Source organism: Schistocerca serialis, unplaced genomic scaffold (genome assembly GCF_023864345.2).
Source record: "Schistocerca serialis cubense isolate TAMUIC-IGC-003099 unplaced genomic scaffold, iqSchSeri2.2 HiC_scaffold_629, whole genome shotgun sequence".
Classification (NCBI taxonomy): domain Eukaryota; kingdom Metazoa; phylum Arthropoda; class Insecta; order Orthoptera; family Acrididae; genus Schistocerca; species Schistocerca serialis.
Window position 1 is genome coordinate 1 of NW_026048221.1, and position 23,757 is coordinate 23,757.

At 49.4% G+C, this 23,757-nt stretch overlaps 10 non-coding genes across 10 annotated transcripts; all 10 read left to right on the forward strand.

The window, feature by feature from the left end:
* Window positions 1-1,017: 1,017 nt before the first annotated feature.
* LOC126448776 (U1 spliceosomal RNA) lies at window positions 1,018-1,180 on the forward strand. The gene has a single exon (XR_007584241.1). It is a non-coding gene; the product is annotated as a U1 spliceosomal RNA (small nuclear RNA).
* Window positions 1,181-3,328: 2,148 nt separating this feature from the next.
* On the forward strand, window positions 3,329-3,491 carry LOC126448778 (U1 spliceosomal RNA). Its single transcript, XR_007584242.1, has one exon. It is a non-coding gene; the product is annotated as a U1 spliceosomal RNA (small nuclear RNA).
* Window positions 3,492-5,639: 2,148 nt separating this feature from the next.
* On the forward strand, window positions 5,640-5,802 carry LOC126448779 (U1 spliceosomal RNA). The gene has a single exon (XR_007584243.1). It is a non-coding gene; the product is annotated as a U1 spliceosomal RNA (small nuclear RNA).
* A 2,147-nt stretch (window positions 5,803-7,949) lies between these two features.
* On the forward strand, window positions 7,950-8,112 carry LOC126448780 (U1 spliceosomal RNA). The gene has a single exon (XR_007584244.1). It is a non-coding gene; the product is annotated as a U1 spliceosomal RNA (small nuclear RNA).
* A 2,148-nt stretch (window positions 8,113-10,260) lies between these two features.
* On the forward strand, window positions 10,261-10,423 carry LOC126448765 (U1 spliceosomal RNA). The gene has a single exon (XR_007584231.1). It is a non-coding gene; the product is annotated as a U1 spliceosomal RNA (small nuclear RNA).
* A 2,148-nt stretch (window positions 10,424-12,571) lies between these two features.
* Window positions 12,572-12,734, forward strand: LOC126448767 (U1 spliceosomal RNA). Its single transcript, XR_007584232.1, has one exon. It is a non-coding gene; the product is annotated as a U1 spliceosomal RNA (small nuclear RNA).
* Window positions 12,735-14,882: 2,148 nt separating this feature from the next.
* Window positions 14,883-15,043, forward strand: LOC126448775 (U1 spliceosomal RNA). Its single transcript, XR_007584240.1, has one exon. It is a non-coding gene; the product is annotated as a U1 spliceosomal RNA (small nuclear RNA).
* A 2,148-nt stretch (window positions 15,044-17,191) lies between these two features.
* Window positions 17,192-17,354, forward strand: LOC126448768 (U1 spliceosomal RNA). Its single transcript, XR_007584233.1, has one exon. It is a non-coding gene; the product is annotated as a U1 spliceosomal RNA (small nuclear RNA).
* A 2,148-nt stretch (window positions 17,355-19,502) lies between these two features.
* On the forward strand, window positions 19,503-19,665 carry LOC126448769 (U1 spliceosomal RNA). The gene has a single exon (XR_007584234.1). It is a non-coding gene; the product is annotated as a U1 spliceosomal RNA (small nuclear RNA).
* A 2,148-nt stretch (window positions 19,666-21,813) lies between these two features.
* LOC126448764 (U1 spliceosomal RNA) lies at window positions 21,814-21,976 on the forward strand. Its single transcript, XR_007584230.1, has one exon. It is a non-coding gene; the product is annotated as a U1 spliceosomal RNA (small nuclear RNA).
* The last annotated feature ends 1,781 nt before the right edge of the window (window positions 21,977-23,757 follow it).

Consider the following 23,757-nt stretch of genomic DNA (forward strand, 5'->3'; position numbering starts at 1 on the left):
AATGTAATGCCTGCAGCAGTTTCAAATGTTTGCACATATAAAACTACTCATAGCGTCACCATAGTCATAAGATATTAATCATTTATGAAATGCCGCAAAATTAATCTGCAGCAAGCTGTGTTGCCATTAGATGGCAATGGCATTGTCTTGACAGTGCTACCAAGTAGTGGTGCAGCCTAAACGAATTAATTACTTTCCCTAAACTTTTCAATCTAGCTTAAATAATGAAGCATTATACTTTCATATGCGTGAAGGAAATATCTCCACATTCTGAATTAAAGAGAACACAAATTTCGTCCGAGCTTTCCAGATCGTGCTCGAGATGAACAGAAAAAAGAAGTGTTACCTTACCTTCAAGTGTCTTCTGTTCCATCAGCGTCCAATGGGGTAAGTTGCAGTTTTTGCTGATTATTGCCTTCCCTTAAGAGCCTGCTGACGTGATGTTTGTCCCTCGTGTACAACACCCACGAGTGCATACAGCTTCCTTAGAACATCTGATAGTCTGAGCTTGGTCCTTCGGTTGCTCAGCGACAGACAAGGGCGATTGACAATGCTGCCGTATTTCCTAGCACTATGGGCTCCCACGGAGGGAGCAAAGGTAAGAGAAATAATTGATTTTGTGGCTTGCACTGTGGCGGGAAGAAACAGTCATTCAGCAAATCTCATTTGCCGTTTTGACACCGGCCGAGAAAGAGGGCGACTTTCAGGCGGAGAGGGTGGCTCGAAGGCGGTAACCCCGACATGGCCCGCCATCTCCCGGAGGGTGCAGTAACTTAACCCCAGCAACGGCCGGCGCCGCGAGTCGCGATGTCTTCCGCACGAAAACTGCATCGCTTTCTGCAGAAGGCCGTTATTGCGCCTGTCTGCCTGCTAACTCGACGGCCAACAGCGCGTTTCTCAGGAAGCAAGTACATTCACGGCACCATGCTCTTCGCCGAATGCGACAACGTCAAGAGTTCTCGTTCCACTACGATAGCGCGACGCATTACAAATATTCGCCTGTGGCCGAGGAGAAGCATACTTACCTGGCGTAGAGGATACCGTGATCATGAAGGCGGTTCCTCCGGGGTGAGGCTTGTCCATTGCACTTCGGTCGAGCTGACCCCCGCGATTACTCCAAATGCGAGTAACTCGGGCGCATAATTTTTGGTAGTCGGGACTGCGTTCGCGCTGTCCCGGTGCTAATCTCCATTACAATCAAAGCTTCTCCTCGTGTTGGGCGATAACTACTGTACTGTGAGTGATTTACCAGCTTCTCATAACCGATGATGCCTCCACTAGAAGCGACAAAATACACTAGGAAACGGCGTCGAAAGCCAGAGCCAGCGCACTGCTCTTCAACCGCGTGGCACGCGCGCTCGTAATAACAGCGGCAGCCGCGAGATGGCTCACGCCATCTAACTTGGCTACGATTTCCGTATTAACGGTCGAACGGCCCCTTTTAGCATTCTCTGTCCATAAACGGATTGCGCGCCAAACGTTATTCGGCGGCGCGGCATTCCCTGCAAGCACAGTGACTGCTGTGGCGCGAGCGGGGAGTACAGGGGCCATCGGCCAGCCGAACGCTTTGGCGCCTGTGGCATGGTACATGAGGGGCCGGAAGCAAGCGTCTAGCGTAGCGTCTCGGGACTTGCAGACTTGCGGCACTTGAGGAGCTTGCGGGGATGTGAATCGGAGGAAATAGCATGACGAGCTGCACCGAAAACGAGGAACATAGATTCTAGCCAACAGCGCCCTGTGCTCCCAGGCGAGGCGGCCACCCATCCAAGCCCAACGTCGGTGATCGGACGAGAACCGGCGTATTTGCACCCTTTTCTTACCCCGTTGCCGTTGGCGAGTGAATGCTGCAACGTGTGCTGGCAAGTCAGCTTCGGATCCTCACTCAACTTCCACACACAGTGAATATCTTCCTGGCCACGACAGTTTCCCGCCGCAGTTGGCGTCTACCTGCTCCAAGGAATGGCCTTTCGTCGCAGTGGTTGTGTTTCATCTGACAACTTTGCAGGCAACCTAAAATAACGCTTGGAAATGAGCAATTAAAGCACGAGGAGGACTGCAAACGGCCGCATGAAATTATTAAGCTCGGTTTCGATTGCAACAATTCCAATGAAATACTCACGTACACTAATTGCAGAGATAGGTAGGAATAAATAAATAAATTCGTTGTTGAATCACTACATTCGGAAAAAAAAAATACACTGTATTGTTTAAAATCATTTCTTTACACTTCAGAACCGTTACTACTTCAAAAACAAGCAATTTAATTTATCCTTACTTACTCCATGTCCAAGCAAAGAGGCAGAGAAGGGTGAATGTAATGCCTGCAGCAGTTTCAAATGTTTGCACATATAAAACTACTCATAGCGTCACCATAGTCATAAGATATTAATCATTTATGAAATGCCGCAAAATTAATCTGCAGCAAGCTGTGTTGCCATTAGATGGCAATGGCATTGTCTTGACAGTGCTACCAAGTAGTGGTGCAGCCTAAACGAATTAATTACTTTCCCTAAACTTTTCAATCTAGCTTAAATAATGAAGCATTATACTTTCATATGCGTGAAGGAAATATCTCCACATTCTGAATTAAAGAGAACACAAATTTCGTCCGAGCTTTCCAGATCGTGCTCGAGATGAACAGAAAAAAGAAGTGTTACCTTACCTTCAAGTGTCTTCTGTTCCATCAGCGTCCAATGGGGTAAGTTGCAGTTTTTGCTGATTATTGCCTTCCCTTAAGAGCCTGCTGACGTGATGTTTGTCCCTCGTGTACAACACCCACGAGTGCATACAGCTTCCTTAGAACATCTGATAGTCTGAGCTTGGTCCTTCGGTTGCTCAGCGACAGACAAGGGCGATTGACAATGCTGCCGTATTTCCTAGCACTATGGGCTCCCACGGAGGGAGCAAAGGTAAGAGAAATAATTGATTTTGTGGCTTGCACTGTGGCGGGAAGAAACAGTCATTCAGCAAATCTCATTTGCCGTTTTGACACCGGCCGAGAAAGAGGGCGACTTTCAGGCGGAGAGGGTGGCTCGAAGGCGGTAACCCCGACATGGCCCGCCATCTCCCGGAGGGTGCAGTAACTTAACCCCAGCAACGGCCGGCGCCGCGAGTCGCGATGTCTTCCGCACGAAAACTGCATCGCTTTCTGCAGAAGGCCGTTATTGCGCCTGTCTGCCTGCTAACTCGACGGCCAACAGCGCGTTTCTCAGGAAGCAAGTACATTCACGGCACCATGCTCTTCGCCGAATGCGACAACGTCAAGAGTTCTCGTTCCACTACGATAGCGCGACGCATTACAAATATTCGCCTGTGGCCGAGGAGAAGCATACTTACCTGGCGTAGAGGATACCGTGATCATGAAGGCGGTTCCTCCGGGGTGAGGCTTGTCCATTGCACTTCGGTCGAGCTGACCCCCGCGATTACTCCAAATGCGAGTAACTCGGGCGCATAATTTTTGGTAGTCGGGACTGCGTTCGCGCTGTCCCGGTGCTAATCTCCATTACAATCAAAGCTTCTCCTCGTGTTGGGCGATAACTACTGTACTGTGAGTGATTTACCAGCTTCTCATAACCGATGATGCCTCCACTAGAAGCGACAAAATACACTAGGAAACGGCGTCGAAAGCCAGAGCCAGCGCACTGCTCTTCAACCGCGTGGCACGCGCGCTCGTAATAACAGCGGCAGCCGCGAGATGGCTCACGCCATCTAACTTGGCTACGATTTCCGTATTAACGGTCGAACGGCCCCTTTTAGCATTCTCTGTCCATAAACGGATTGCGCGCCAAACGTTATTCGGCGGCGCGGCATTCCCTGCAAGCACAGTGACTGCTGTGGCGCGAGCGGGGAGTACAGGGGCCATCGGCCAGCCGAACGCTTTGGCGCCTGTGGCATGGTACATGAGGGGCCGGAAGCAAGCGTCTAGCGTAGCGTCTCGGGACTTGCAGACTTGCGGCACTTGAGGAGCTTGCGGGGATGTGAATCGGAGGAAATAGCATGACGAGCTGCACCGAAAACGAGGAACATAGATTCTAGCCAACAGCGCCCTGTGCTCCCAGGCGAGGCGGCCACCCATCCAAGCCCAACGTCGGTGATCGGACGAGAACCGGCGTATTTGCACCCTTTTCTTACCCCGTTGCCGTTGGCGAGTGAATGCTGCAACGTGTGCTGGCAAGTCAGCTTCGGATCCTCACTCAACTTCCACACACAGTGAATATCTTCCTGGCCACGACAGTTTCCCGCCGCAGTTGGCGTCTACCTGCTCCAAGGAATGGCCTTTCGTCGCAGTGGTTGTGTTTCATCTGACAACTTTGCAGGCAACCTAAAATAACGCTTGGAAATGAGCAATTAAAGCACGAGGAGGACTGCAAACGGCCGCATGAAATTATTAAGCTCGGTTTCGATTGCAACAATTCCAATGAAATACTCACGTACACTAATTGCAGAGATAGGTAGGAATAAATAAATAAATTCGTTGTTGAATCACTACATTCGGAAAAAAAAAATACACTGTATTGTTTAAAATCATTTCTTTACACTTCAGAACCGTTACTACTTCAAAAACAAGCAATTTAATTTATCCTTACTTACTCCATGTCCAAGCAAAGAGGCAGAGAAGGGTGAATGTAATGCCTGCAGCAGTTTCAAATGTTTGCACATATAAAACTACTCATAGCGTCACCATAGTCATAAGATATTAATCATTTATGAAATGCCGCAAAATTAATCTGCAGCAAGCTGTGTTGCCATTAGATGGCAATGGCATTGTCTTGACAGTGCTACCAAGTAGTGGTGCAGCCTAAACGAATTAATTACTTTCCCTAAACTTTTCAATCTAGCTTAAATAATGAAGCATTATACTTTCATATGCGTGAAGGAAATATCTCCACATTCTGAATTAAAGAGAACACAAATTTCGTCCGAGCTTTCCAGATCGTGCTCGAGATGAACAGAAAAAAGAAGTGTTACCTTACCTTCAAGTGTCTTCTGTTCCATCAGCGTCCAATGGGGTAAGTTGCAGTTTTTGCTGATTATTGCCTTCCCTTAAGAGCCTGCTGACGTGATGTTTGTCCCTCGTGTACAACACCCACGAGTGCATACAGCTTCCTTAGAACATCTGATAGTCTGAGCTTGGTCCTTCGGTTGCTCAGCGACAGACAAGGGCGATTGACAATGCTGCCGTATTTCCTAGCACTATGGGCTCCCACGGAGGGAGCAAAGGTAAGAGAAATAATTGATTTTGTGGCTTGCACTGTGGCGGGAAGAAACAGTCATTCAGCAAATCTCATTTGCCGTTTTGACACCGGCCGAGAAAGAGGGCGACTTTCAGGCGGAGAGGGTGGCTCGAAGGCGGTAACCCCGACATGGCCCGCCATCTCCCGGAGGGTGCAGTAACTTAACCCCAGCAACGGCCGGCGCCGCGAGTCGCGATGTCTTCCGCACGAAAACTGCATCGCTTTCTGCAGAAGGCCGTTATTGCGCCTGTCTGCCTGCTAACTCGACGGCCAACAGCGCGTTTCTCAGGAAGCAAGTACATTCACGGCACCATGCTCTTCGCCGAATGCGACAACGTCAAGAGTTCTCGTTCCACTACGATAGCGCGACGCATTACAAATATTCGCCTGTGGCCGAGGAGAAGCATACTTACCTGGCGTAGAGGATACCGTGATCATGAAGGCGGTTCCTCCGGGGTGAGGCTTGTCCATTGCACTTCGGTCGAGCTGACCCCCGCGATTACTCCAAATGCGAGTAACTCGGGCGCATAATTTTTGGTAGTCGGGACTGCGTTCGCGCTGTCCCGGTGCTAATCTCCATTACAATCAAAGCTTCTCCTCGTGTTGGGCGATAACTACTGTACTGTGAGTGATTTACCAGCTTCTCATAACCGATGATGCCTCCACTAGAAGCGACAAAATACACTAGGAAACGGCGTCGAAAGCCAGAGCCAGCGCACTGCTCTTCAACCGCGTGGCACGCGCGCTCGTAATAACAGCGGCAGCCGCGAGATGGCTCACGCCATCTAACTTGGCTACGATTTCCGTATTAACGGTCGAACGGCCCCTTTTAGCATTCTCTGTCCATAAACGGATTGCGCGCCAAACGTTATTCGGCGGCGCGGCATTCCCTGCAAGCACAGTGACTGCTGTGGCGCGAGCGGGGAGTACAGGGGCCATCGGCCAGCCGAACGCTTTGGCGCCTGTGGCATGGTACATGAGGGGCCGGAAGCAAGCGTCTAGCGTAGCGTCTCGGGACTTGCAGACTTGCGGCACTTGAGGAGCTTGCGGGGATGTGAATCGGAGGAAATAGCATGACGAGCTGCACCGAAAACGAGGAACATAGATTCTAGCCAACAGCGCCCTGTGCTCCCAGGCGAGGCGGCCACCCATCCAAGCCCAACGTCGGTGATCGGACGAGAACCGGCGTATTTGCACCCTTTTCTTACCCCGTTGCCGTTGGCGAGTGAATGCTGCAACGTGTGCTGGCAAGTCAGCTTCGGATCCTCACTCAACTTCCACACACAGTGAATATCTTCCTGGCCACGACAGTTTCCCGCCGCAGTTGGCGTCTACCTGCTCCAAGGAATGGCCTTTCGTCGCAGTGGTTGTGTTTCATCTGACAACTTTGCAGGCAACCTAAAATAACGCTTGGAAATGAGCAATTAAAGCACGAGGAGGACTGCAAACGGCCGCATGAAATTATTAAGCTCGGTTTCGATTGCAACAATTCCAATGAAATACTCACGTACACTAATTGCAGAGATAGGTAGGAATAAATAAATAAATTCGTTGTTGAATCACTACATTCGGAAAAAAAAATACACTGTATTGTTTAAAATCATTTCTTTACACTTCAGAACCGTTACTACTTCAAAAACAAGCAATTTAATTTATCCTTACTTACTCCATGTCCAAGCAAAGAGGCAGAGAAGGGTGAATGTAATGCCTGCAGCAGTTTCAAATGTTTGCACATATAAAACTACTCATAGCGTCACCATAGTCATAAGATATTAATCATTTATGAAATGCCGCAAAATTAATCTGCAGCAAGCTGTGTTGCCATTAGATGGCAATGGCATTGTCTTGACAGTGCTACCAAGTAGTGGTGCAGCCTAAACGAATTAATTACTTTCCCTAAACTTTTCAATCTAGCTTAAATAATGAAGCATTATACTTTCATATGCGTGAAGGAAATATCTCCACATTCTGAATTAAAGAGAACACAAATTTCGTCCGAGCTTTCCAGATCGTGCTCGAGATGAACAGAAAAAAGAAGTGTTACCTTACCTTCAAGTGTCTTCTGTTCCATCAGCGTCCAATGGGGTAAGTTGCAGTTTTTGCTGATTATTGCCTTCCCTTAAGAGCCTGCTGACGTGATGTTTGTCCCTCGTGTACAACACCCACGAGTGCATACAGCTTCCTTAGAACATCTGATAGTCTGAGCTTGGTCCTTCGGTTGCTCAGCGACAGACAAGGGCGATTGACAATGCTGCCGTATTTCCTAGCACTATGGGCTCCCACGGAGGGAGCAAAGGTAAGAGAAATAATTGATTTTGTGGCTTGCACTGTGGCGGGAAGAAACAGTCATTCAGCAAATCTCATTTGCCGTTTTGACACCGGCCGAGAAAGAGGGCGACTTTCAGGCGGAGAGGGTGGCTCGAAGGCGGTAACCCCGACATGGCCCGCCATCTCCCGGAGGGTGCAGTAACTTAACCCCAGCAACGGCCGGCGCCGCGAGTCGCGATGTCTTCCGCACGAAAACTGCATCGCTTTCTGCAGAAGGCCGTTATTGCGCCTGTCTGCCTGCTAACTCGACGGCCAACAGCGCGTTTCTCAGGAAGCAAGTACATTCACGGCACCATGCTCTTCGCCGAATGCGACAACGTCAAGAGTTCTCGTTCCACTACGATAGCGCGACGCATTACAAATATTCGCCTGTGGCCGAGGAGAAGCATACTTACCTGGCGTAGAGGATACCGTGATCATGAAGGCGGTTCCTCCGGGGTGAGGCTTGTCCATTGCACTTCGGTCGAGCTGACCCCCGCGATTACTCCAAATGCGAGTAACTCGGGCGCATAATTTTTGGTAGTCGGGACTGCGTTCGCGCTGTCCCGGTGCTAATCTCCATTACAATCAAAGCTTCTCCTCGTGTTGGGCGATAACTACTGTACTGTGAGTGATTTACCAGCTTCTCATAACCGATGATGCCTCCACTAGAAGCGACAAAATACACTAGGAAACGGCGTCGAAAGCCAGAGCCAGCGCACTGCTCTTCAACCGCGTGGCACGCGCGCTCGTAATAACAGCGGCAGCCGCGAGATGGCTCACGCCATCTAACTTGGCTACGATTTCCGTATTAACGGTCGAACGGCCCCTTTTAGCATTCTCTGTCCATAAACGGATTGCGCGCCAAACGTTATTCGGCGGCGCGGCATTCCCTGCAAGCACAGTGACTGCTGTGGCGCGAGCGGGGAGTACAGGGGCCATCGGCCAGCCGAACGCTTTGGCGCCTGTGGCATGGTACATGAGGGGCCGGAAGCAAGCGTCTAGCGTAGCGTCTCGGGACTTGCAGACTTGCGGCACTTGAGGAGCTTGCGGGGATGTGAATCGGAGGAAATAGCATGACGAGCTGCACCGAAAACGAGGAACATAGATTCTAGCCAACAGCGCCCTGTGCTCCCAGGCGAGGCGGCCACCCATCCAAGCCCAACGTCGGTGATCGGACGAGAACCGGCGTATTTGCACCCTTTTCTTACCCCGTTGCCGTTGGCGAGTGAATGCTGCAACGTGTGCTGGCAAGTCAGCTTCGGATCCTCACTCAACTTCCACACACAGTGAATATCTTCCTGGCCACGACAGTTTCCCGCCGCAGTTGGCGTCTACCTGCTCCAAGGAATGGCCTTTCGTCGCAGTGGTTGTGTTTCATCTGACAACTTTGCAGGCAACCTAAAATAACGCTTGGAAATGAGCAATTAAAGCACGAGGAGGACTGCAAACGGCCGCATGAAATTATTAAGCTCGGTTTCGATTGCAACAATTCCAATGAAATACTCACGTACACTAATTGCAGAGATAGGTAGGAATAAATAAATAAATTCGTTGTTGAATCACTACATTCGGAAAAAAAAAATACACTGTATTGTTTAAAATCATTTCTTTACACTTCAGAACCGTTACTACTTCAAAAACAAGCAATTTAATTTATCCTTACTTACTCCATGTCCAAGCAAAGAGGCAGAGAAGGGTGAATGTAATGCCTGCAGCAGTTTCAAATGTTTGCACATATAAAACTACTCATAGCGTCACCATAGTCATAAGATATTAATCATTTATGAAATGCCGCAAAATTAATCTGCAGCAAGCTGTGTTGCCATTAGATGGCAATGGCATTGTCTTGACAGTGCTACCAAGTAGTGGTGCAGCCTAAACGAATTAATTACTTTCCCTAAACTTTTCAATCTAGCTTAAATAATGAAGCATTATACTTTCATATGCGTGAAGGAAATATCTCCACATTCTGAATTAAAGAGAACACAAATTTCGTCCGAGCTTTCCAGATCGTGCTCGAGATGAACAGAAAAAAGAAGTGTTACCTTACCTTCAAGTGTCTTCTGTTCCATCAGCGTCCAATGGGGTAAGTTGCAGTTTTTGCTGATTATTGCCTTCCCTTAAGAGCCTGCTGACGTGATGTTTGTCCCTCGTGTACAACACCCACGAGTGCATACAGCTTCCTTAGAACATCTGATAGTCTGAGCTTGGTCCTTCGGTTGCTCAGCGACAGACAAGGGCGATTGACAATGCTGCCGTATTTCCTAGCACTATGGGCTCCCACGGAGGGAGCAAAGGTAAGAGAAATAATTGATTTTGTGGCTTGCACTGTGGCGGGAAGAAACAGTCATTCAGCAAATCTCATTTGCCGTTTTGACACCGGCCGAGAAAGAGGGCGACTTTCAGGCGGAGAGGGTGGCTCGAAGGCGGTAACCCCGACATGGCCCGCCATCTCCCGGAGGGTGCAGTAACTTAACCCCAGCAACGGCCGGCGCCGCGAGTCGCGATGTCTTCCGCACGAAAACTGCATCGCTTTCTGCAGAAGGCCGTTATTGCGCCTGTCTGCCTGCTAACTCGACGGCCAACAGCGCGTTTCTCAGGAAGCAAGTACATTCACGGCACCATGCTCTTCGCCGAATGCGACAACGTCAAGAGTTCTCGTTCCACTACGATAGCGCGACGCATTACAAATATTCGCCTGTGGCCGAGGAGAAGCATACTTACCTGGCGTAGAGGATACCGTGATCATGAAGGCGGTTCCTCCGGGGTGAGGCTTGTCCATTGCACTTCGGTCGAGCTGACCCCCGCGATTACTCCAAATGCGAGTAACTCGGGCGCATAATTTTTGGTAGTCGGGACTGCGTTCGCGCTGTCCCGGTGCTAATCTCCATTACAATCAAAGCTTCTCCTCGTGTTGGGCGATAACTACTGTACTGTGAGTGATTTACCAGCTTCTCATAACCGATGATGCCTCCACTAGAAGCGACAAAATACACTAGGAAACGGCGTCGAAAGCCAGAGCCAGCGCACTGCTCTTCAACCGCGTGGCACGCGCGCTCGTAATAACAGCGGCAGCCGCGAGATGGCTCACGCCATCTAACTTGGCTACGATTTCCGTATTAACGGTCGAACGGCCCCTTTTAGCATTCTCTGTCCATAAACGGATTGCGCGCCAAACGTTATTCGGCGGCGCGGCATTCCCTGCAAGCACAGTGACTGCTGTGGCGCGAGCGGGGAGTACAGGGGCCATCGGCCAGCCGAACGCTTTGGCGCCTGTGGCATGGTACATGAGGGGCCGGAAGCAAGCGTCTAGCGTAGCGTCTCGGGACTTGCAGACTTGCGGCACTTGAGGAGCTTGCGGGGATGTGAATCGGAGGAAATAGCATGACGAGCTGCACCGAAAACGAGGAACATAGATTCTAGCCAACAGCGCCCTGTGCTCCCAGGCGAGGCGGCCACCCATCCAAGCCCAACGTCGGTGATCGGACGAGAACCGGCGTATTTGCACCCTTTTCTTACCCCGTTGCCGTTGGCGAGTGAATGCTGCAACGTGTGCTGGCAAGTCAGCTTCGGATCCTCACTCAACTTCCACACACAGTGAATATCTTCCTGGCCACGACAGTTTCCCGCCGCAGTTGGCGTCTACCTGCTCCAAGGAATGGCCTTTCGTCGCAGTGGTTGTGTTTCATCTGACAACTTTGCAGGCAACCTAAAATAACGCTTGGAAATGAGCAATTAAAGCACGAGGAGGACTGCAAACGGCCGCATGAAATTATTAAGCTCGGTTTCGATTGCAACAATTCCAATGAAATACTCACGTACACTAATTGCAGAGATAGGTAGGAATAAATAAATAAATTCGTTGTTGAATCACTACATTCGGAAAAAAAAAATACACTGTATTGTTTAAAATCATTTCTTTACACTTCAGAACCGTTACTACTTCAAAAACAAGCAATTTAATTTATCCTTACTTACTCCATGTCCAAGCAAAGAGGCAGAGAAGGGTGAATGTAATGCCTGCAGCAGTTTCAAATGTTTGCACATATAAAACTACTCATAGCGTCACCATAGTCATAAGATATTAATCATTTATGAAATGCCGCAAAATTAATCTGCAGCAAGCTGTGTTGCCATTAGATGGCAATGGCATTGTCTTGACAGTGCTACCAAGTAGTGGTGCAGCCTAAACGAATTAATTACTTTCCCTAAACTTTTCAATCTAGCTTAAATAATGAAGCATTATACTTTCATATGCGTGAAGGAAATATCTCCACATTCTGAATTAAAGAGAACACAAATTTCGTCCGAGCTTTCCAGATCGTGCTCGAGATGAACAGAAAAAAGAAGTGTTACCTTACCTTCAAGTGTCTTCTGTTCCATCAGCGTCCAATGGGGTAAGTTGCAGTTTTTGCTGATTATTGCCTTCCCTTAAGAGCCTGCTGACGTGATGTTTGTCCCTCGTGTACAACACCCACGAGTGCATACAGCTTCCTTAGAACATCTGATAGTCTGAGCTTGGTCCTTCGGTTGCTCAGCGACAGACAAGGGCGATTGACAATGCTGCCGTATTTCCTAGCACTATGGGCTCCCACGGAGGGAGCAAAGGTAAGAGAAATAATTGATTTTGTGGCTTGCACTGTGGCGGGAAGAAACAGTCATTCAGCAAATCTCATTTGCCGTTTTGACACCGGCCGAGAAAGAGGGCGACTTTCAGGCGGAGAGGGTGGCTCGAAGGCGGTAACCCCGACATGGCCCGCCATCTCCCGGAGGGTGCAGTAACTTAACCCCAGCAACGGCCGGCGCCGCGAGTCGCGATGTCTTCCGCACGAAAACTGCATCGCTTTCTGCAGAAGGCCGTTATTGCGCCTGTCTGCCTGCTAACTCGACGGCCAACAGCGCGTTTCTCAGGAAGCAAGTACATTCACGGCACCATGCTCTTCGCCGAATGCGACAACGTCAAGAGTTCTCGTTCCACTACGATAGCGCGACGCATTACAAATATTCGCCTGTGGCCGAGGAGAAGCATACTTACCTGGCGTAGAGGATACCGTGATCATGAAGGCGGTTCCTCCGGGGTGAGGCTTGTCCATTGCACTTCGGTCGAGCTGACCCCCGCGATTACTCCAAATGCGAGTAACTCGGGCGCATAATTTTTGGTAGTCGGGACTGCGTTCGCGCTGTCCCGGTGCTAATCTCCATTACAATCAAAGCTTCTCCTCGTGTTGGGCGATAACTACTGTACTGTGAGTGATTTACCAGCTTCTCATAACCGATGATGCCTCCACTAGAAGCGACAAAATACACTAGGAAACGGCGTCGAAAGCCAGAGCCAGCGCACTGCTCTTCAACCGCGTGGCACGCGCGCTCGTAATAACAGCGGCAGCCGCGAGATGGCTCACGCCATCTAACTTGGCTACGATTTCCGTATTAACGGTCGAACGGCCCCTTTTAGCATTCTCTGTCCATAAACGGATTGCGCGCCAAACGTTATTCGGCGGCGCGGCATTCCCTGCAAGCACAGTGACTGCTGTGGCGCGAGCGGGGAGTACAGGGGCCATCGGCCAGCCGAACGCTTTGGCGCCTGTGGCATGGTACATGAGGGGCCGGAAGCAAGCGTCTAGCGTAGCGTCTCGGGACTTGCAGACTTGCGGCACTTGAGGAGCTTGCGGGGATGTGAATCGGAGGAAATAGCATGACGAGCTGCACCGAAAACGAGGAACATAGATTCTAGCCAACAGCGCCCTGTGCTCCCAGGCGAGGCGGCCACCCATCCAAGCCCAACGTCGGTGATCGGACGAGAACCGGCGTATTTGCACCCTTTTCTTACCCCGTTGCCGTTGGCGAGTGAATGCTGCAACGTGTGCTGGCAAGTCAGCTTCGGATCCTCACTCAACTTCCACACACAGTGAATATCTTCCTGGCCACGACAGTTTCCCGCCGCAGTTGGCGTCTACCTGCTCCAAGGAATGGCCTTTCGTCGCAGTGGTTGTGTTTCATCTGACAACTTTGCAGGCAACCTAAAATAACGCTTGGAAATGAGCAATTAAAGCACGAGGAGGACTGCAAACGGCCGCATGAAATTATTAAGCTCGGTTTCGATTGCAACAATTCCAATGAAATACTCACGTACACTAATTGCAGAGATAGGTAGGAATAAATAAATAAATTCGTTGTTGAATCACTACATTCGGAAAAAAAAAATACACTGTATTGTTTAAAATCATTTCTTTACACTTCAGAACCGTTACTACTTCAAAAACAAGCAATTTAATTTATCCTTACTTACTCCATGTCCAAGCAAAGAGGCAGAGAAGGGTGAATGTAATGCCTGCAGCAGTTTCAAATGTTTGCACATATAAAACTACTCATAGCGTCACCATAGTCATAAGATATTAATCATTTATGAAATGCCGCAAAATTAATCTGCAGCAAGCTGTGTTGCCATTAGATGGCAATGGCATTGTCTTGACAGTGCTACCAAGTAGTGGTGCAGCCTAAACGAATTAATTACTTTCCCTAAACTTTTCAATCTAGCTTAAATAATGAAGCATTATACTTTCATATGCGTGAAGGAAATATCTCCACATTCTGAATTAAAGAGAACACAAATTTCGTCCGAGCTTTCCAGATCGTGCTCGAGATGAACAGAAAAAAGAAGTGTTACCTTACCTTCAAGTGTCTTCTGTTCCATCAGCGTCCAATGGGGTAAGTTGCAGTTTTTGCTGATTATTGCCTTCCCTTAAGAGCCTGCTGACGTGATGTTTGTCCCTCGTGTACAACACCCACGAGTGCATACAGCTTCCTTAGAACATCTGATAGTCTGAGCTTGGTCCTTCGGTTGCTCAGCGACAGACAAGGGCGATTGACAATGCTGCCGTATTTCCTAGCACTATGGGCTCCCACGGAGGGAGCAAAGGTAAGAGAAATAATTGATTTTGTGGCTTGCACTGTGGCGGGAAGAAACAGTCATTCAGCAAATCTCATTTGCCGTTTTGACACCGGCCGAGAAAGAGGGCGACTTTCAGGCGGAGAGGGTGGCTCGAAGGCGGTAACCCCGACATGGCCCGCCATCTCCCGGAGGGTGCAGTAACTTAACCCCAGCAACGGCCGGCGCCGCGAGTCGCGATGTCTTCCGCACGAAAACTGCATCGCTTTCTGCAGAAGGCCGTTATTGCGCCTGTCTGCCTGCTAACTCGACGGCCAACAGCGCGTTTCTCAGGAAGCAAGTACATTCACGGCACCATGCTCTTCGCCGAATGCGACAACGTCAAGAGTTCTCGTTCCACTACGATAGCGCGACGCATTACAAATATTCGCCTGTGGCCGAGGAGAAGCATACTTACCTGGCGTAGAGGATACCGTGATCATGAAGGCGGTTCCTCCGGGGTGAGGCTTGTCCATTGCACTTCGGTCGAGCTGCCCCGCGATTACTCCAAATGCGAGTAACTCGGGCGCATAATTTTTGGTAGTCGGGACTGCGTTCGCGCTGTCCCGGTGCTAATCTCCATTACAATCAAAGCTTCTCCTCGTGTTGGGCGATAACTACTGTACTGTGAGTGATTTACCAGCTTCTCATAACCGATGATGCCTCCACTAGAAGCGACAAAATACACTAGGAAACGGCGTCGAAAGCCAGAGCCAGCGCACTGCTCTTCAACCGCGTGGCACGCGCGCTCGTAATAACAGCGGCAGCCGCGAGATGGCTCACGCCATCTAACTTGGCTACGATTTCCGTATTAACGGTCGAACGGCCCCTTTTAGCATTCTCTGTCCATAAACGGATTGCGCGCCAAACGTTATTCGGCGGCGCGGCATTCCCTGCAAGCACAGTGACTGCTGTGGCGCGAGCGGGGAGTACAGGGGCCATCGGCCAGCCGAACGCTTTGGCGCCTGTGGCATGGTACATGAGGGGCCGGAAGCAAGCGTCTAGCGTAGCGTCTCGGGACTTGCAGACTTGCGGCACTTGAGGAGCTTGCGGGGATGTGAATCGGAGGAAATAGCATGACGAGCTGCACCGAAAACGAGGAACATAGATTCTAGCCAACAGCGCCCTGTGCTCCCAGGCGAGGCGGCCACCCATCCAAGCCCAACGTCGGTGATCGGACGAGAACCGGCGTATTTGCACCCTTTTCTTACCCCGTTGCCGTTGGCGAGTGAATGCTGCAACGTGTGCTGGCAAGTCAGCTTCGGATCCTCACTCAACTTCCACACACAGTGAATATCTTCCTGGCCACGACAGTTTCCCGCCGCAGTTGGCGTCTACCTGCTCCAAGGAATGGCCTTTCGTCGCAGTGGTTGTGTTTCATCTGACAACTTTGCAGGCAACCTAAAATAACGCTTGGAAATGAGCAATTAAAGCACGAGGAGGACTGCAAACGGCCGCATGAAATTATTAAGCTCGGTTTCGATTGCAACAATTCCAATGAAATACTCACGTACACTAATTGCAGAGATAGGTAGGAATAAATAAATAAATTCGTTGTTGAATCACTACATTCGGAAAAAAAAAATACACTGTATTGTTTAAAATCATTTCTTTACACTTCAGAACCGTTACTACTTCAAAAACAAGCAATTTAATTTATCCTTACTTACTCCATGTCCAAGCAAAGAGGCAGAGAAGGGTGAATGTAATGCCTGCAGCAGTTTCAAATGTTTGCACATATAAAACTACTCATAGCGTCACCATAGTCATAAGATATTAATCATTTATGAAATGCCGCAAAATTAATCTGCAGCAAGCTGTGTTGCCATTAGATGGCAATGGCATTGTCTTGACAGTGCTACCAAGTAGTGGTGCAGCCTAAACGAATTAATTACTTTCCCTAAACTTTTCAATCTAGCTTAAATAATGAAGCATTATACTTTCATATGCGTGAAGGAAATATCTCCACATTCTGAATTAAAGAGAACACAAATTTCGTCCGAGCTTTCCAGATCGTGCTCGAGATGAACAGAAAAAAGAAGTGTTACCTTACCTTCAAGTGTCTTCTGTTCCATCAGCGTCCAATGGGGTAAGTTGCAGTTTTTGCTGATTATTGCCTTCCCTTAAGAGCCTGCTGACGTGATGTTTGTCCCTCGTGTACAACACCCACGAGTGCATACAGCTTCCTTAGAACATCTGATAGTCTGAGCTTGGTCCTTCGGTTGCTCAGCGACAGACAAGGGCGATTGACAATGCTGCCGTATTTCCTAGCACTATGGGCTCCCACGGAGGGAGCAAAGGTAAGAGAAATAATTGATTTTGTGGCTTGCACTGTGGCGGGAAGAAACAGTCATTCAGCAAATCTCATTTGCCGTTTTGACACCGGCCGAGAAAGAGGGCGACTTTCAGGCGGAGAGGGTGGCTCGAAGGCGGTAACCCCGACATGGCCCGCCATCTCCCGGAGGGTGCAGTAACTTAACCCCAGCAACGGCCGGCGCCGCGAGTCGCGATGTCTTCCGCACGAAAACTGCATCGCTTTCTGCAGAAGGCCGTTATTGCGCCTGTCTGCCTGCTAACTCGACGGCCAACAGCGCGTTTCTCAGGAAGCAAGTACATTCACGGCACCATGCTCTTCGCCGAATGCGACAACGTCAAGAGTTCTCGTTCCACTACGATAGCGCGACGCATTACAAATATTCGCCTGTGGCCGAGGAGAAGCATACTTACCTGGCGTAGAGGATACCGTGATCATGAAGGCGGTTCCTCCGGGGTGAGGCTTGTCCATTGCACTTCGGTCGAGCTGACCCCCGCGATTACTCCAAATGCGAGTAACTCGGGCGCATAATTTTTGGTAGTCGGGACTGCGTTCGCGCTGTCCCGGTGCTAATCTCCATTACAATCAAAGCTTCTCCTCGTGTTGGGCGATAACTACTGTACTGTGAGTGATTTACCAGCTTCTCATAACCGATGATGCCTCCACTAGAAGCGACAAAATACACTAGGAAACGGCGTCGAAAGCCAGAGCCAGCGCACTGCTCTTCAACCGCGTGGCACGCGCGCTCGTAATAACAGCGGCAGCCGCGAGATGGCTCACGCCATCTAACTTGGCTACGATTTCCGTATTAACGGTCGAACGGCCCCTTTTAGCATTCTCTGTCCATAAACGGATTGCGCGCCAAACGTTATTCGGCGGCGCGGCATTCCCTGCAAGCACAGTGACTGCTGTGGCGCGAGCGGGGAGTACAGGGGCCATCGGCCAGCCGAACGCTTTGGCGCCTGTGGCATGGTACATGAGGGGCCGGAAGCAAGCGTCTAGCGTAGCGTCTCGGGACTTGCAGACTTGCGGCACTTGAGGAGCTTGCGGGGATGTGAATCGGAGGAAATAGCATGACGAGCTGCACCGAAAACGAGGAACATAGATTCTAGCCAACAGCGCCCTGTGCTCCCAGGCGAGGCGGCCACCCATCCAAGCCCAACGTCGGTGATCGGACGAGAACCGGCGTATTTGCACCCTTTTCTTACCCCGTTGCCGTTGGCGAGTGAATGCTGCAACGTGTGCTGGCAAGTCAGCTTCGGATCCTCACTCAACTTCCACACACAGTGAATATCTTCCTGGCCACGACAGTTTCCCGCCGCAGTTGGCGTCTACCTGCTCCAAGGAATGGCCTTTCGTCGCAGTGGTTGTGTTTCATCTGACAACTTTGCAGGCAACCTAAAATAACGCTTGGAAATGAGCAATTAAAGCACGAGGAGGACTGCAAACGGCCGCATGAAATTATTAAGCTCGGTTTCGATTGCAACAATTCCAATGAAATACTCACGTACACTAATTGCAGAGATAGGTAGGAATAAATAAATAAATTCGTTGTTGAATCACTACATTCGGAAAAAAAAAATACACTGTATTGTTTAAAATCATTTCTTTACACTTCAGAACCGTTACTACTTCAAAAACAAGCAATTTAATTTATCCTTACTTACTCCATGTCCAAGCAAAGAGGCAGAGAAGGGTGAATGTAATGCCTGCAGCAGTTTCAAATGTTTGCACATATAAAACTACTCATAGCGTCACCATAGTCATAAGATATTAATCATTTATGAAATGCCGCAAAATTAATCTGCAGCAAGCTGTGTTGCCATTAGATGGCAATGGCATTGTCTTGACAGTGCTACCAAGTAGTGGTGCAGCCTAAACGAATTAATTACTTTCCCTAAACTTTTCAATCTAGCTTAAATAATGAAGCATTATACTTTCATATGCGTGAAGGAAATATCTCCACATTCTGAATTAAAGAGAACACAAATTTCGTCCGAGCTTTCCAGATCGTGCTCGAGATGAACAGAAAAAAGAAGTGTTACCTTACCTTCAAGTGTCTTCTGTTCCATCAGCGTCCAATGGGGTAAGTTGCAGTTTTTGCTGATTATTGCCTTCCCTTAAGAGCCTGCTGACGTGATGTTTGTCCCTCGTGTACAACACCCACGAGTGCATACAGCTTCCTTAGAACATCTGATAGTCTGAGCTTGGTCCTTCGGTTGCTCAGCGACAGACAAGGGCGATTGACAATGCTGCCGTATTTCCTAGCACTATGGGCTCCCACGGAGGGAGCAAAGGTAAGAGAAATAATTGATTTTGTGGCTTGCACTGTGGCGGGAAGAAACAGTCATTCAGCAAATCTCATTTGCCGTTTTGACACCGGCCGAGAAAGAGGGCGACTTTCAGGCGGAGAGGGTGGCTCGAAGGCGGTAACCCCGACATGGCCCGCCATCTCCCGGAGGGTGCAGTAACTTAACCCCAGCAACGGCCGGCGCCGCGAGTCGCGATGTCTTCCGCACGAAAACTGCATCGCTTTCTGCAGAAGGCCGTTATTGCGCCTGTCTGCCTGCTAACTCGACGGCCAACAGCGCGTTTCTCAGGAAGCAAGTACATTCACGGCACCATGCTCTTCGCCGAATGCGACAACGTCAAGAGTTCTCGTTCCACTACGATAGCGCGACGCATTACAAATATTCGCCTGTGGCCGAGGAGAAGCATACTTACCTGGCGTAGAGGATACCGTGATCATGAAGGCGGTTCCTCCGGGGTGAGGCTTGTCCATTGCACTTCGGTCGAGCTGACCCCCGCGATTACTCCAAATGCGAGTAACTCGGGCGCATAATTTTTGGTAGTCGGGACTGCGTTCGCGCTGTCCCGGTGCTAATCTCCATTACAATCAAAGCTTCTCCTCGTGTTGGGCGATAACTACTGTACTGTGAGTGATTTACCAGCTTCTCATAACCGATGATGCCTCCACTAGAAGCGACAAAATACACTAGGAAACGGCGTCGAAAGCCAGAGCCAGCGCACTGCTCTTCAACCGCGTGGCACGCGCGCTCGTAATAACAGCGGCAGCCGCGAGATGGCTCACGCCATCTAACTTGGCTACGATTTCCGTATTAACGGTCGAACGGCCCCTTTTAGCATTCTCTGTCCATAAACGGATTGCGCGCCAAACGTTATTCGGCGGCGCGGCATTCCCTGCAAGCACAGTGACTGCTGTGGCGCGAGCGGGGAGTACAGGGGCCATCGGCCAGCCGAACGCTTTGGCGCCTGTGGCATGGTACATGAGGGGCCGGAAGCAAGCGTCTAGCGTAGCGTCTCGGGACTTGCAGACTTGCGGCACTTGAGGAGCTTGCGGGGATGTGAATCGGAGGAAATAGCATGACGAGCTGCACCGAAAACGAGGAACATAGATTCTAGCCAACAGCGCCCTGTGCTCCCAGGCGAGGCGGCCACCCATCCAAGCCCAACGTCGGTGATCGGACGAGAACCGGCGTATTTGCACCCTTTTCTTACCCCGTTGCCGTTGGCGAGTGAATGCTGCAACGTGTGCTGGCAAGTCAGCTTCGGATCCTCACTCAACTTCCACACACAGTGAATATCTTCCTGGCCACGACAGTTTCCCGCCGCAGTTGGCGTCTACCTGCTCCAAGGAATGGCCTTTCGTCGCAGTGGTTGTGTTTCATCTGACAACTTTGCAGGCAACCTAAAATAACGCTTGGAAATGAGCAATTAAAGCACGAGGAGGACTGCAAACGGCCGCATGAAATTATTAAGCTCGGTTTCGATTGCAACAATTCCAATGAAATACTCACGTACACTAATTGCAGAGATAGGTAGGAATAAATAAATAAATTCGTTGTTGAATCACTACATTCGGAAAAAAAAAATACACTGTATTGTTTAAAATCATTTCTTTACACTTCAGAACCGTTACTACTTCAAAAACAAGCAATTTAATTTATCCTTACTTACTCCATGTCCAAGCAAAGAGGCAGAGAAGGGTGAATGTAATGCCTGCAGCAGTTTCAAATGTTTGCACATATAAAACTACTCATAGCGTCACCATAGTCATAAGATATTAATCATTTATGAAATGCCGCAAAATTAATCTGCAGCAAGCTGTGTTGCCATTAGATGGCAATGGCATTGTCTTGACAGTGCTACCAAGTAGTGGTGCAGCCTAAACGAATTAATTACTTTCCCTAAACTTTTCAATCTAGCTTAAATAATGAAGCATTATACTTTCATATGCGTGAAGGAAATATCTCCACATTCTGAATTAAAGAGAACACAAATTTCGTCCGAGCTTTCCAGATCGTGCTCGAGATGAACAGAAAAAAGAAGTGTTACCTTACCTTCAAGTGTCTTCTGTTCCATCAGCGTCCAATGGGGTAAGTTGCAGTTTTTGCTGATTATTGCCTTCCCTTAAGAGCCTGCTGACGTGATGTTTGTCCCTCGTGTACAACACCCACGAGTGCATACAGCTTCCTTAGAACATCTGATAGTCTGAGCTTGGTCCTTCGGTTGCTCAGCGACAGACAAGGGCGATTGACAATGCTGCCGTATTTCCTAGCACTATGGGCTCCCACGGAGGGAGCAAAGGTAAGAGAAATAATTGATTTTGTGGCTTGCACTGTGGCGGGAAGAAACAGTCATTCAGCAAATCTCATTTGCCGTTTTGACACCGGCCGAGAAAGAGGGCGACTTTCAGGCGGAGAGGGTGGCTCGAAGGCGGTAACCCCGACATGGCCCGCCATCTCCCGGAGGGTGCAGTAACTTAACCCCAGCAACGGCCGGCGCCGCGAGTCGCGATGTCTTCCGCACGAAAACTGCATCGCTTTCTGCAGAAGGCCGTTATTGCGCCTGTCTGCCTGCTAACTCGACGGCCAACAGCGCGTTTCTCAGGAAGCAAGTACATTCACGGCACCATGCTCTTCGCCGAATGCGACAACGTCAAGAGTTCTCGTTCCACTACGATAGCGCGACGCATTACAAATATTCGCCTGTGGCCGAGGAGAAGCATACTTACCTGGCGTAGAGGATACCGTGATCATGAAGGCGGTTCCTCCGGGGTGAGGCTTGTCCATTGCACTTCGGGCGAGCTGACCCCCGCGATTACTCCAAATGCGAGTAACTCGGGCGCATAATTTTTGGTAGTCGGGACTGCGTTCGCGCTGTCCCGGTGCTAATCTCCATTACAATCAAAGCTTCTCCTCGTGTTGGGCGATAACTACTGTACTGTGAGTGATTTACCAGCTTCTCATAACCGATGATGCCTCCACTAGAAGCGACAAAATACACTAGGAAACGGCGTCGAAAGCCAGAGCCAGCGCACTGCTCTTCAACCGCGTGGCACGCGCGCTCGTAATAACAGCGGCAGCCGCGAGATGGCTCACGCCATCTAACTTGGCTACGATTTCCGTATTAACGGTCGAACGGCCCCTTTTAGCATTCTCTGTCCATAAACGGATTGCGCGCCAAACGTTATTCGGCGGCGCGGCATTCCCTGCAAGCACAGTGACTGCTGTGGCGCGAGCGGGGAGTACAGGGGCCATCGGCCAGCCGAACGCTTTGGCGCCTGTGGCATGGTACATGAGGGGCCGGAAGCAAGCGTCTAGCGTAGCGTCTCGGGACTTGCAGACTTGCGGCACTTGAGGAGCTTGCGGGGATGTGAATCGGAGGAAATAGCATGACGAGCTGCACCGAAAACGAGGAACATAGATTCTAGCCAACAGCGCCCTGTGCTCCCAGGCGAGGCGGCCACCCATCCAAGCCCAACGTCGGTGATCGGACGAGAACCGGCGTATTTGCACCCTTTTCTTACCCCGTTGCCGTTGGCGAGTGAATGCTGCAACGTGTGCTGGCAAGTCAGCTTCGGATCCTCACTCAACTTCCACACACAGTGAATATCTTCCTGGCCACGACAGTTTCCCGCCGCAGTTGGCGTCTACCTGCTCCAAGGAATGGCCTTTCGTCGCAGTGGTTGTGTTTCATCTGACAACTTTGCAGGCAACCTAAAATAACGCTTGGAAATGAGCAATTAAAGCACGAGGAGGACTGCAAACGGCCGCATGAAATTATTAAGCTCGGTTTCGATTGCAACAATTCCAATGAAATACTCACGTACACTAATTGCAGAGATAGGTAGGAATAAATAAATAAATTCGTTGTTGAATCACTACATTCGGAAAAAAAAATACACTGTATTGTTTAAAATCATTTCTTTACACTTCAGAACCGTTACTACTTCAAAAACAAGCAATTTAATTTATCCTTACTTACTCCATGTCCAAGCAAAGAGGCAGAGAAGGGTGAATGTAATGCCTGCAGCAGTTTCAAATGTTTGCACATATAAAACTACTCATAGCGTCACCATAGTCATAAGATATTAATCATTTATGAAATGCCGCAAAATTAATCTGCAGCAAGCTGTGTTGCCATTAGATGGCAATGGCATTGTCTTGACAGTGCTACCAAGTAGTGGTGCAGCCTAAACGAATTAATTACTTTCCCTAAACTTTTCAATCTAGCTTAAATAATGAAGCATTATACTTTCATATGCGTGAAGGAAATATCTCCACATTCTGAATTAAAGAGAACACAAATTTCGTCCGAGCTTTCCAGATCGTGCTCGAGATGAACAGAAAAAAGAAGTGTTACCTTACCTTCAAGTGTCTTCTGTTCCATCAGCGTCCAATGGGGTAAGTTGCAGTTTTTGCTGATTATTGCCTTCCCTTAAGAGCCTGCTGACGTGATGTTTGTCCCTCGTGTACAACACCCACGAGTGCATACAGCTTCCTTAGAACATCTGATAGTCTGAGCTTGGTCCTTCGGTTGCTCAGCGACAGACAAGGGCGATTGACAATGCTGCCGTATTTCCTAGCACTATGGGCTCCCACGGAGGGAGCAAAGGTAAGAGAAATAATTGATTTTGTGGCTTGCACTGTGGCGGGAAGAAACAGTCA